Genomic DNA, 14,352 nt, shown 5'->3' on the forward strand with positions numbered 1-14,352 from the left:
ATCTAGGACCCCCCCAATTTATGCAGAATGAAATTCCTCGCAGTGTCAATTCCTCTCATGCTGTTTCTGTGTTGTGACATTTTGGTTTTGTTTCTCGCTCATGTGTTCTATCCTTCATATTCTATCCCTAAAAAAGAGTCTGTTGGATGGGCAGTACTATATTTGGTTTATGCTTTCAAGAAGATAATGAAAACAAAATGATAAATAAATAACGCATAATACTTCAGATTAAACTATCAGTTTTATAAGTTTCACTTTTAAGATATGTAGCATTTGGTTGAAGGAGGAGTTGCCACATCAGTAATCACACAGTTTTAAAGTTGCATTATGTAAGTGTTGTTTTTTAGAACTTTTATTGCAGCTCTTGGGCCACTAACACTTTATTGTAACATTCTCTGCTTCATGTTTTTGCTGAAATTATCTTTAAAGGTAATATCCTTCCATACAATGTGCCTCATCATGACTTTTGTCTCAACATAAACGAGTTAACCCTTCAAGTGCACAGCTTGTCCCTCAAACTTACATCAACCCTCGGGTCTATTTTGAAATGAAATCTTTACATGACATTGTTTCTAATGTGAGTTATTTTACATTTTTAAAAAAGAAAAAAAAGACAATGCATCAAAATTGCCTCTTTGGCACCTTGACTATTTCGGTATTTAGTTGGGAAAAACTGAAAAACATTGAAAATTGGGGACACAATGTCACAGTTCTGGCTGATTTTCATAATAAGCCCTTAGTTATTAAGTTTCAAGTCCACAGCTTCTTCATAGCCTCCTCTGATATATTCTGATGTTCTCTGATGTTAGATCCAAATAAAAGACCAACATAGTTAAGGATAATATAACAAAAGTTGAACCCTGTTGGAGTCCATCGTAGATCTCCTGGTGATGATGAGTCAAAGTTTGTTTAAAGATGGGAATAATTCACCAGCTCGCCAAACGACCTGACAGTCGGTTTGTTGATGGAGCTGCTTGTTGGTTCTTAGGATTAGTTGAATAATGTTGATTGCACAGAAATAGTTATCATGGGAGGGGTCAGGGTTCAGAGTTCAAATATATAAGCATGCTTTGCTTGCATATTGTGCTTGAATCAAATTCTCTTAACATGTGCCTCGTCGTGCAGCAAAAAACACTTTTTGATTCAATTGTTGAATCATGCAGCTTTACTACAGGCATCATGATGCAGTGATGTAAAAGGTATTAAACCAAACACTGCAGTTTAGATTAATTACAATATCTAAACTAAAGCACCCTGAGAGCGAGTATTGGCAGTGAAAATAGTTTAACAGTTCCAAACATGAATAGAAATTATGTTGGGTTCAGTGACACATTAAGAGAGATACATCCTGCTCAGCCTGCCCACTGATGCAAATCTCTCAACTTCTGCACTCGACAAGATCTCTCTTTGTTTGTGCTCTCAACAGCCCTCTCATCAATTTATTTAAAGACTCCGGAGCACAACTTGTTTTGACTTTTTTGTCATATCTACTGCTCAAATGAACAGTTTTAATTTCTGTTGAAAATCAAAAATGTAATACTTTTCTTTAGAGAGCATGTACAGTACAGAATACTTTGAAATGTCTTGTGTTCTGCACTGTGATAAATTATTGAAATCCATTTTTGGGGAGCATTCAGTTTACAGGAAGGCCCCTTAGAGCCTGTTTAAATATTGCAGATTTACAGTGTAGTATAGAATTATGATCTAAGTTTTGGAAAACCAAGTTGTTTATAGTGCTACATAAAACGTTATGAAACATCGACGTGGAAAGAGAAGAGCCTCAGATGAACTTTTTAGTAAATGATGAGATTTAATTAAATTGTGTTCATGTATGTGTAAAGAGTTGGTTAGATGGATGTTGAATTTAAAAATATAAATTATGGCAGAGTGAAAGCCCCGCCCTTTTTTTAAAAATCCCTTTGCTTCTCCAAGATGGTCTACAATGGTCTACAAATGTATCATTTTGTCACCGTTTCATTCAGAACCAAAAAATAATGTTTCTGTATGTACACTTTTGTAATTGTTTCATAAGAGGTTAAGTTTTACCTTATCTTAAAATTAAGGAATATACAAATGTTAGATATGCATTTATCCACAGGTGTGAAGAAATTCAAAGGAATAGGTGTTGGTTAAAATGAATGAATAAAAATGTTTTGAATTTAGCATTGAACCTAAGCTAAAAATGGACGTGGCTTCGGCTCTGTATTTTAACTCTAGATGGCCTATCACCTGTCCTAGTAGTGCAAAATAAACTGTGCTGCTTGAAGGGTTTCCCTCAAAACAAATGGGATTAAACATTTCAGGTTTGATCCACTCAGTCATTGCTCGTTCTCTTTAAAGACGATATCAGCATTATGTCTAGTGTCTCTTGTAACAATGGGTTTTTTTCTTTTATTTTTTCCTCATGGGATCTATGATCAGCTACGTGTTTCTTTTTGTCAAAGTCATACAGTACAGTTATTAGCTGATTGCATTTGTTATTGGCTTAAAAGCTGTAATGCTCTTGTTATTATTATATATTGCTATCATTGTTATCGTTATACGGGGGGCTTATACCCAATAGGAAGTTTGTTTTTCTGCACTGATATCTTATTAATAAAGCATACTGATCTTAATCTCTTTTTCTGTGTCATGTGTGGCTTATCAAACATTCTCTAAAGAGATTTTAATCTTTAGCTTCTTGACTGTTAGTGACAGTCCCAATATCATTTAAGATATAGGAAAAGGGTTTTACTAAGCTTAATACAAAAAGTTAGTTCTTCCTAATTCAAGTTAAAGTAGAATCATAATAGAACAAGGCCATTCCTCATGGTTAAATTGGATTTTGATATTAATTATGGGAAACATGGGAAAAAATCATGGAGGTTGCATGAAAAAAAAAACTGAAAGTGTGCTCGATTATTATTCAGGGACTTCACTGGACAGGTTAACTTAAGTAGAGGGTTAAAGCTTCATCTGGAGGAGTAGATTTCTGCTCCCCAAACACTGATCTTCATTAACTAAGGTGTTATAAATTTCAAGGACAGCTTATTTTCACCTTCGTAGTATCTCTAAGATCAGGCAGATCCTGTCGCAAAATGATGCTGAAAAACTAGTTCATGCATTTGTTACCTCCAGGTTGGATAACTGTAATTCTCTTTTATCAGGGTGCTATGGTAAATCTCTAAAGACCCTTCAGCTAGTCCAAAATGCTGCAGCTCGTGTTCTGACTAGAACTAGGAAAAGGGACCACATTACTCCTGTATTGGCTTCTCTCCACTGGCTCCCTATAAAATCTAGAATAGAATTTAAAATCCTTCTTCTCACCTACAAAGCTTTAAACGGTCAGGCACCATCCTATCTTAAAGAGTTAATTGTACCATACTACCCATTAAGAACATTACGCTCCCAGAATGCAGGCCTGCTCGTGGTGCCTATTGTCTCTAAAAGTACTATGGGAGGTAGAGCCTTCAGTTATCAGGCACCGCTCCTTTGGAATCGTCTACTAGTCGGGGTCCAGGAGGCAGACACACTAGGTACTTTCAAGGTTCAAGGTTCAAGGTTCAACGTAGGCTTTATTGTCAAATATGGTCCATGTTAAACATACAGAACAGATGAAATTGCAATCCCCTCAACCCGCAGTGCAAACCTGCAGTGCATAAAAAGAGCACTAAAGAATAACAATAACCATGACAAATTTAAATAAAAAATAGCAATTAAAAAAAAAGCAATACTATAAAACAAATTCTTAGCAGCAGAACTTAACTAAAGACATTTGGGACAACAAATAACGAACGACAGACAATCAACAGACAATTAACAGACAAGGGCACTTGTGAATATTGCACCATGGAAGCAGTATGTAGATAAATTACAAGATTAACAATATAAACAGAATACAGATTAAGTTAAAAGTGAGGTAGTGTGTTGTAGTGTAGTGCAAATAGCAGAGACAAACGGCTGTGCAGTACCAGAGTTTTTAGAGTGTGTGAATTAGGGGAGCAAGCGAGCAGGTGGAGGGGGTGATGACAGATGCTGTAGGGGCAGAGGGGAGGGAGTTGAGTCTCCTGACTGCCTGGTGGAATAGACTGATTACCGTTTGTCACTATCTTTATATTGAAGTTACTAACCTAAACCCCAAACAAGGACCTGCCATCCCCCCCCATCCTATCCTATCTGTTAGGCAGGGCTAAGAGTTCGAGAACCCAGTAATGCAGAACACAGAGTCGGAGGCAGGAAGCAGGTGCAAAAGGAAGTTTAATGATCAACAGGACTCTATGAAGATCCTGAAGTTCAGTGGGGTGTCAAGGGCCGAGTCGAGCTGGTGCGTTTGAGTCTGCTGGGATGAAGAGTTGTCTGAGGAATCCAGATAGTTGCAGGAGTGGGATGGAGGCAGGAGTTGAGCGCCGGGAAACTGTCAACGAAGGAGAACAAGGTTAGAATGATAGGTACTGAACAATAGGAAATAGGATTTTCTGATAAGCAGCTAGAACACGACTGACTGCGTAAACAGAGTCTAAGATCTGGCAGAGTGGTGGAGTTGAAGCCCAGTATTTGTAGCAGAGTTGATTGAAGATGAAGAGCAGCTGCAGCCCAACTCCTACACACCTGAGTCCACTCCTGCAATCAAGAACACACACACACACTGCAGGCCAGGATTAAGCAGTGGTCATGACACTATTCTACCCTTCTTTCTGCATCATGTCCAATCTCCCCCATCCCATTTCAAGCCCATCACAGTTTAGCAGATGGCTGTTCCGTCATGAGCCCGGGTCTGCTGAAGATTTCTGCATGTTAAAGGGAAGTTTTTTCTTGCCACACTATGACGGACTAAACGAAACACTTTACTATAACAACCCAAGCAGTTCAGATCTGTAAATTATAAACAAAAAATCCACTTTCCCATGTTGGAATTAGAGCTGAATTTTAACATTAAAGAATACGTCTGTAGAATTTCACAAAGCATCATCATGACATGGTCTCTTGTAGATTTTTTGTTCATTTGGATTTGAAATGGGCAAGAGTGGTGATAAATTAGAATTCAACAGCAACTTAATTTAGTTCCATGCATCAGGTCAATAATTTTAGAAACTTTGTTTGGTTTCTTCACCACACTTGAACCTAAGTGATGCCAGAAGACTTCTTTTGTGTCTGTAATGCTGCTAGTAGCTTTAAATGAAAATAGGAGATAGGAGAACGGGTAAAAAATGTTTTCCATTCATGTGTGCACATACTGTAGACTTTATGCCACCTTGGTAACACTTCTCTGGACATGCTACAAACAAATACTTACACCTATGTGATGTGACTGCAAGGACACTCCTTGTTGTCATACAGGTAGTATAATTCTATTCTAAATGTAATGTACGGTATATTACACTTACAAAGTGTGAGGTGTGGCTTAAACATTAGCTTTCTTGAACATGCAATCAGTACTTTTGTGAGCAGTCTGCAATGAAGAATGTTCAAAGTCTCCAAGATTAGTGAAGTTGGAATTAGCCCTTTCTACACAACTGGCTTTCATTGTGCAGCCTGAGCTTTTCTGCTCAGTAAACATTATCATTACACAATACAGGCTTAAGGCATGGCTACTAGGGATTCATTTGCATTTTCCCTTTGACATGTCTAAGGTAAGACCTTTTTGTTGTTGTGGTGAACATATATCACACTTTGGACAGAGCACTGATTTTGTTAAAATTTTGTTTTTCTTGATGAGATTTGTTCTTCTGTGAACAACTCCATTCCACATGTTGGTGATCTGAGCTGTTTTGCTGGCAATAGAAGAAGTAGGCTGCACACCAGAAAAAGAAAGGGGTCCATGTGTGACCCGTTAAGTGATCATCTTAAGGGGGAGGTGCTTTGAACTCCAGGACCACTCAGTCAAAATAGTTAGAGGGGAATCTGTTGCCATAGTGTTATTACTGTGTTTATTTTCATCTTTGTTGTTAAATTATCTGCATTATGCATCCAACTCTTACAATCTGCCCTGTGGCTATGTGGTTACGAGAGTCTTGTTTTTTTGTAGACTAATGAGTGGAATAGTGAATCACTTTAATGGTAAATGGATTACAGCTAACGTAGAGTGTTCAGGGTCTAAGAGGCCATACTGTAATACTGTTCTTAGAGCACCTTATAGTATTTTCAATGTAACATGAATTGGCTGCTCTCAGGGCATTTTTTTGTATTGTATCGTATTGAGAAGTACCTCATACAACCGTGCTTAAAAACACAAATATCCCTTTAAGGAAATGCTGCTGTGGATGGGAATAAACTACCTCATGATTGTATTGGTTGGAATACTTACTGGAATATCACTGACTACCAAAATTGTCTTAAGAAGAAGCAAAAACTTGACTCTTGGTTTCACCAGGTAACAGTTCATAGAAAAAGAGCAAAACAAAATAATCATTGCTGTAAAATGACAAACATATGTGCCGATAAATATATATAAACATATAGTATATAGTAAGGGATAGACTTGCTCTTTTAGTAAAACGTCTTGAGCTATCTTTTTATTATGGATTTTACACATAAACCATGTTAAAGATTGATCATTTCCTTTAAATGCCAGGAAAGGAGACCCTTTGCGATGACCATTTTGATGATCACAAGATTTGTGTCACAAAATTCCACTCATGGCTACACAATACAACAACAACAATTCAACATTGAGTCCTGTCACACCCTGGTTTGACTTTTCTCCATCCAAATAAATCACTGCTCAAGAATTAGTGGACATGAACTTTAGGTTAAGAAATTAACCCCGGTTCTCTGAAACACGAGTGAGGTATCTCACTATGGGACACGCTCCTCATGCTGTCCCCCAGAAGCACGAGTCTGTGCAGCCCCGTTCTGTTCCTTTATTATTTCCATTGTTTTCTTTTTTGAAGAGATGCCTGGATGCGCGTAAGGAAACATATTTATTGAATGTTTTACATGAAAGGGAGGACACTGGTGTGTGCTTGTGCGACTCGGTTGGAGCTTGGCGGATCTCACCACGGGTCCGACCCTCCTCCTCTTCATACGGCGGCAAACTGACGGCTCCGTCGTGGCCTGTGCGCAACTCTTGAGGGGCTTGGAACATGCCTCTCTGAACATTACTTGGAACAGAACGTTGCCCGGGTGGGATGGTGTGGGCGTCTGGCTGAGCCCGCCGTCCCGCCTGTCCGGCAGCGCATCAAGTGGTGCGCCGCTTCTTCATTGCCCCCTGAGTGACCGGAGCGCTCACCTGGTCTCTCGGCGCCACACTGGGAGCGAATGGTTTCTTAGCCCAAGCACCTTTCATCTCAGGCGGTTTGCCCTGGCTCCGGCTGCTTGTCTGAGGCTGGGGCTGGCGTTTGGGAATGCGGTAAGCTGGCTTCGCCACCACTTGAGCAAACATCTGCCGAGCTGCGGGAGGATGGGAGGGGAGCACTTTCCTGGGCAGACACAGCTGCAGTGCTTCTCCCTCTTTCTTCTTTTCCTCGCAGCGTCTCTGCATCGTGGCCACCGCCGGGCTGAATAAGCCTTTCAGGTCCACGGGCACGTCGAGAAGCTGGGTCTTCTCCTTGTGAGAGAGGCTGGACAGGTTGAGTCATCTCGCCCTCTCCTGAGAGACCATCAGGGCCATAGCCCTCCCCGACTGCTGCACAGCACACCTGTGAAGGCGCAGGCAGAGGTCCGTAACCACGTACAGCTCTTCCCACAAGGCTGGGGTAGGAGAGGTTGCCATGTCGTCCTCCAACTCCGCCTGGTAAGCCAGCAGCAGGGATGATGCGTTCAGGGCCCTGACAGACATAGCCACTGCCTTATAGCCTTTCTCAGTCAGTGAGGACTGGAAACAGTCAGCTCTTGAACGCAAAGAGAGGCTCGCAGAAGTCATGGTGGACTTTTGGGAGGAGTGGAGGTGACACGCCAACAGAGGCTCGACTGGAGGTAGATGTGAAAATCCCTTCTCTTCCATGTCGGCCCAGTCTAAAGCTGACCCACCCCGGACAGGGTTTTTGGCGGTCAGGGGGTTGCTCCAGGACCGGGTAGCCTCCTCCAGGCACTCCGGGAAGACCGGGAGGTACTGCCTGGTAGAGAGTTTTGCCTTCGGCAGCCTTTTTCCTTCGTAGCGAGACGTGGTGGTCTCGGTGAAGACTTCAGGCCACGCAATGCCCAGCTTTGCAGCTGCCCTCTTGCAGGTTTCATGCAGGTCCGCGTTGACAGGTGGGTCTGGGTTGCTGCTGCACGCACCACCCACAGTAGAGTGATGGCGTCAGTATCACCCTGGGCGTCCTCTGAAGTCCCCTGATGTGGCGGCGTGGTAACCCCCAACATAGGGTCCTTGGCCGACAGGTTGGCTTGGCGTGCCAGCCTGCGACAGTGAATTTTCAGAGAAAAGCGCGCACAGTGTTCACAAGTAGCCTGGGTTGACAGTGCGTCCCGGGGGTGTTGCAGCCCGAGGCACACACTGCATACAGAGTGGGTATCTGCCCCGGCTATCTTGTTACCACACGTGCACAGCCTGGCCGGCAGCCTGCCCTTTTCCATGGCGAGAGAAAAGTGTAAGCACCGTGTCAGGAAGCTTCATCAATAAAAGTCAAGAAGCAGGAGGCAGTTAGTATGGTGGCCAACTGTGACAGCTAGTTTGGTGACTTAACTGTGGCAGCTAGTATGGTGGCTAACTGCGGCGGCTAGTATGGTGGTTAGCCGCGGTAGCTACTGTTAGACTTAGACTTAGACTAAACTTTATTGATCCTTTGGGATGACTCCCTCAGGAAATTTAGGTTCCAGCAGCATATACAATAATAGTACAAAATAAAGATCAAAAATGTAACACAAAATACAAAAAATGTATTGTAAGTAACAATATACAGAATAATATAGCATCAATAATAGAACACTCTTCCATTGGAAGGAATATACCAGAAATATGCATGGAGGAAGCAAAATATACAAAAAAAGGCAGTGATTATTGTTGCAATTATTGCACTTGGTTGAGATTATTATTGCACATACGAGTGAAAGTGTCCATGTGTTATTGCACAGTGAGGGTAGAAGGAAAGAAAGAAAGAAAGAAAGACGCTCCAACTCCTACCCCTCTGTCCCGTGTGCTCTGGTCCTCCCCCCCCCCAAGTGAGGAGTTGTAGAGCGTGATGGCATGATGGACAAAGGAGTTTTTGAGTCTGTTGGTTCTGCACTTGGGAAGGAGCAGTCTCTCACTGAAACGGCTCCTCTGGTTGCTGATGACGGTGTGCAGAGGGTGGCTGGCATTGTCCATAATATCCAGCAGTTTGTCCAGTGTCCTCTTCTCTGCCACCGTCACCAGAGAGTCCAGCTTCATGCCGACCACAGAGCCGGCCCGCCTGATCAGTTTGTCCAGTCTGGATGTGTGCTGTTTGGATATGCTGCCCCCCCCCCCCCCCCCCCCCCCAGCATACCACGGTGTAAAAAAGCACGCTGGAAACCACGGACTGGTAAAACATCCCCAGCAGCTTGCTGCAGATGTTAAAGGACCGCAGTCTCCTTAGGAAGTACATCCTGCTTTGTGTCTTCCCGTACAGGTGGTTGGTGTGTGTTGCCCAGTCCAGTTTATTGTCTAGACACAGCCCGAGGTATTTGTAGGAGTCCACAGCCTCCACTTCAGCTCCCTCTAACAGAAGAGGTTGCATCCTCTGTCTGGACCTCCCAAAGTCAATGACCAGCTCCTTGGTCTTAGAGGTGTGGAGCTGTAGCTGGTTCGTGTGGCACCATGCAGCAAAGTCCCCCACCAGTGTCCGGTACTCCTCCTCCCTGCCGTCCCTGATACACCCGACAATGGCTGTGTCGTCAGCGTACTTCTGTATGTGACACAGCTCGGAGTTGTAGCAGAAGTCCGAGGTGTACAGGGTGAAGAGAACAGGGGCCAGCACTGTGCCCTGGGGGGCTCCCGTGCTGCTGACCACAGTGTCAGACGTGATGTCCATCAGCCTGACGTACTGAGGCCTGCCCGTGAGGTAGTCGGAGATCCAGTTCACTAGGTGGGGGTCCACTCCCATCCCGCTCAGTTTGTCCCGGAGCAGGGGGGGCTGGATAGTGTTGGAAGCACTGGAGAAGTCCAAGAAGAGGATCCTCACAGTGCCGCTTCCCTTATCCAGATGGGAGTGGGCTTGATGTAGCAGGTACAGGATGGCATCCTCCACACCGACACCTGGCTGGTACGCGAACTGCAGGCAGTCCTGGGCGTGTTGTACCTGGGGTCTGAGTAGGCTGAGGAGGAGTCGCTCCAGCATCTTCATTAGGTGTGAAGTGAGTGCCACCGGTCGGAAGTCATTCAGCTCGCTGGGCCGGTTCTTCTTTGGAACCGGAACGATGCATGATGTCTTCCATAGGATGGGCACTCTCCCTAGCTGCAGGCTAAGGTTGAAGAGCCGTTGTAGTGGTTCCCCCAGTTCATCAGCGCAGGTCTTCAATAGCCTTGGACACACTTTGTCCGGACCTGCTGCTTTCCTGGGTTGGAGCTTCCTCAGCTGTCCTTTGACCTGGTCTGTGGTAAGATGGGGCGTGAGATTGTGTTGAGGAGGGGGGTGTTGTGGTTTCCGGGGGGAGGTGTGCAGAGGGAAGGAGGAGAGATGGCTGTGGTGAGGGTGGGAGAGGGGGGGCAGGGGCTGGTCGAACCGGTTGAAGAAGTCGTTCAGTTCGTTTGCCCTCTCCATTGTTCCCCCTGCGGCCCTGGTCTTTGTGTTGTGACCTGTAATGGTCCTCACACCTTCCCAGACCTCCCTCATGTTGTTTTCCCTCAGCTTTTGTTCCACCTTTCTCCTGTAGGTGTCCTTTGCTTCCCTCACACAGCACTTGACCTCCTGCTGTGCTGCCTTCATGGCCTCCCTGTCTCTGCTCCTGAAGGCAGCCTTCTTTTTGTTAAGGACAGCCTTAACGTCCCGCGTTACCCATGGCTTGTTATTAGGGAAACAGCGGACAGTCTTAACAGGGGCGACCACGTCGACGCAGAAGTTCAAGTAATCCGTCACACAGTGTGTCATCCCCTCTATATCCTCACCATGCGGATCCATCAGCACCTCCCAGTCTGTGGTGTTTTAACAGTCTCTGAGGGCACTTTCCATCTCTGGGGACCACCTCCTGATGGATCGGGTTTTAACCGGCAGCTTTTGGACCAGGGGGGTGTAAGATGCCTGTAGGTGAACCAAGTTGTCGCTCTGTATGCATCCTTCACATTAACATACATGAGATCTATTGTCCTGTTGTTTCGTGTAGGACAGTCCACAACTTGATTAAAAACAGCCAAACTTGAGTCCAAAGTTGCATGATTAAAATCACCAGAGTGCCTCAGGGTGCCGTGTCTGCAGTCGAGCAGTGACAGAGTGGATTTTCTCACATGCAGTGGCTGCGTGCGCATTCGGATGGATGTAAACACAGATGGCGATCACGTGACTGAACTCCCTCGGTAGATAGTGAGGCCGCAGGCTAACAGCTAGCAGCTCGAGGTCCCGGCAACATGAGACTGTCTTTACGGAGATATGTCCTGGGTTACACCAGCAGTTGTTAACATACATGATGAGTCCCCCACCTTTACTTTTCCCGCTCGCTTTCGTGTCTCTGTCGGCTCTCACGGCAGTGAATCCCAACATGTTTACGTTAGCATCCGGTACTAGGTTAGTTAGCCATGTCTCCGTAAATATAAACAAACTCTCACGGTAGATCCGCTGGTTGTTCAGTGCGGACAGCTCGTCGATCTTGTTCGGCAGTGAGTTCACATTCCCCATGATGACGGAGGGAATCGATGGCTTGTATCGCCTCCGTTTCTCCGCTTTCTCGGTTTTTACCTTGGCTCCAGCCTTGCAGCCCCTCGTCTTCCTCTTTAACTCCTCCGGTATGGGGTGTTGTACCCCGGCGTGTCCCATTGTCCTTAGAGCCAGCAGTTCCTCACGAGAAAAAGTGAGAAACCTGGCTCCTGGTCGGGTATTAAACTTAAGTGTATCCATAGGATATATAAAGCATACGATCTCTTCGCAGGGAAGAGTAAACAAAAGGCTAAAAAGTTTTAAAAAAACGTTAAGAAAAAACTAAAGAGAGAGAGCTGCAGGAGAGGCAGCCGTAGCTCACAGCGCCGGAAGTAAGTGTTTGGGGACAGACCAGCTACCGGCTCAGTCGGCTTGTGTAGACTGAAGGTAACGAGCGGTTAACTCGTTTTATGAACGGTTTGCTAGCCCGTTAACTACACCGGCCTTCTGAGAGGTTGCTTTTAGGAGCGAGAAGAGGTTTTAGACTGAGGATGGGATGTTACGTCGGACTTTTATAGGAGGAGGATGTACCTCCGCCGGAGAGCCGACGTCACGTCCGTCTACCAGTCAAGACTGGCGTAATGTAATATTGCTTCTGGGGGACAGCGCAAGGAGCGTGTCCCATAGTGAGATACCGAAACGGATGTTTCAGAGAACTGATGTGGGTTCATGTCTAGGTTCAACAAGAACCATCCGGCAATTGCCTTTCTCTGTAACAGCAACACAATGCACAATTTACGTCATATAAATATTGAACAGTGTTATTGTACCACCTCTTTGTATTTATAAGGGAGTTCATCCAGAAACACAGTTATTGGCCAAATTAAATCTCTTCAGCCCAGAATTGTGTTTTTAGCAATTGTTCTGACTGAGGAAGCTTGAACACAAAGAGCTTATGCAATAATTACACAATGCTTTTCACTGTTTGACCTCTTTAGAGTCCATTTTGGTGGAAAAAGGAAAAAAAATAAGCCTTTTGATGGGTCTTGGTGGATGGAATTGCAGGGAATATCCACTATTTAAAAATAGAAATGCTTATATATTAAGAAGAAAGGACAGCCTTCTTGGATAGTAAATACACATTCTCTCATAAATGCACTTCTGGTCTGGATACACAAAGACATGATATAGCTGCTGTATAATTGTGGGACAGTAAAGATCCAAGCTAAAATTTACAGAACTTGAAGTTATCTAATTTATGACAATTACAGTTGGTGAAGTGCTAAACTTTATTTGACTTAAGAATATCATACTGACGTCTAATTGTATTTTTTTTAAGTTAATGTGCTTTAAAAAGGAAAAACAATCAGATATGTTAATTACACTAAACTTGACAAACAGTTGACTTAATAACTGATTTGATGGATAGTTTTAAAAAAAATTAGTGGCACCAAACGCCTCTAGTTGTCTGCCATAGCAAGTTTGCAGACATGGCATCATTTGTGAGATTGAATCCAAATTTTAAAAAAAATCACTTTTTCACTGGGGGCTGTAATGCATTGCTCTGTAATTCAATTTTTTTAATCGCAATGAAGTGGATGCAACCTTAAATGCATGTGAGTATATTATTGTGTGACAACCAAAATTCTAGGCTTGAGGAATTCCGAAGGGGCTGGCTGAGGTATATGTCATGTTTTGGTTTGGTTTTGTGTATGTTGCACTGTAGCAGAGTGTTGAGTTCTGTTGTTTTATTATTCCTTAGTTGTCCTCATTGTTGTTGGTCTTGTGTTCATTGCTTCTCTGTGTGTTTTCCTTCTGTCTGATTGCCCCGATTGTCCTCACCTGTGTAACCAGTCTCACCTGTGTTTGATTGACCCCTGTGTCTATTTAGTCTCTGTGTTCCTTCCTTCATGTTGTAGGTTCATTGTCTTTTGTCTAATGTACCCTGTCTCCTGTCGGATGTTTCTTGTTTTCCTTTTCCTAGTTTTCTTGTGTTGGAATTTTCTTGTTTTTTTCAACCCCATTCGTAATATGCATGTGTCCTATAGCATGTGGTATCTCCATTTACATTACCCGTTCATGACATATTCAGAAAGAAATAAAAAATGTTTCTTATTAAAATCTGTGAAATGCATAAAACATTGAAAATATATGATTCATGTAATAGGAATCATACAAAGTAGTTATTTTAAAAAGGCCGAACCAGGCACACAAGTAGCATTTTAAGATTTAAAATGAAAATGAAGATGAGCTGAGTCAGCAGGCATGCATTTGGTACCAGTCAGTCGTCCTTCGAAGGAGCCAGCCGGGGTTCTTTTTAGGGGCTTACTGGGCATTTTCAACTGGGAGGAGACCGACAGACGGGAGTTGCTGGAAGGATTATACATTTACCCCAGCCTGTGAATAAATAAAAAAAGGGATGAAAGGTGCCAGCAACATTAACTTTCAGACATTTGGGGTCATAGCCAGCATGCTCAAACTCAAAGAACTGTTTTGTGATTGAGAAAAAAAATTAAACCTCTCTAGATTGTTTAGAATTGGTCACAGTGAAAATATACATATAAACATATACACTGCTTTAAAAAATAAAGGGAACACTAAAATAACATATCCTAGATCTAAACAAGTAAGGTACTCTTATTAAATTCTTTGTTCTTTACATAGTTGAATGTGCTGACAACACAATTAC

This window comes from Symphodus melops (genome assembly GCF_947650265.1).
Source record: "Symphodus melops genome assembly, chromosome: 15".
Lineage (NCBI taxonomy): Eukaryota > Metazoa > Chordata > Actinopteri > Labriformes > Labridae > Symphodus > Symphodus melops.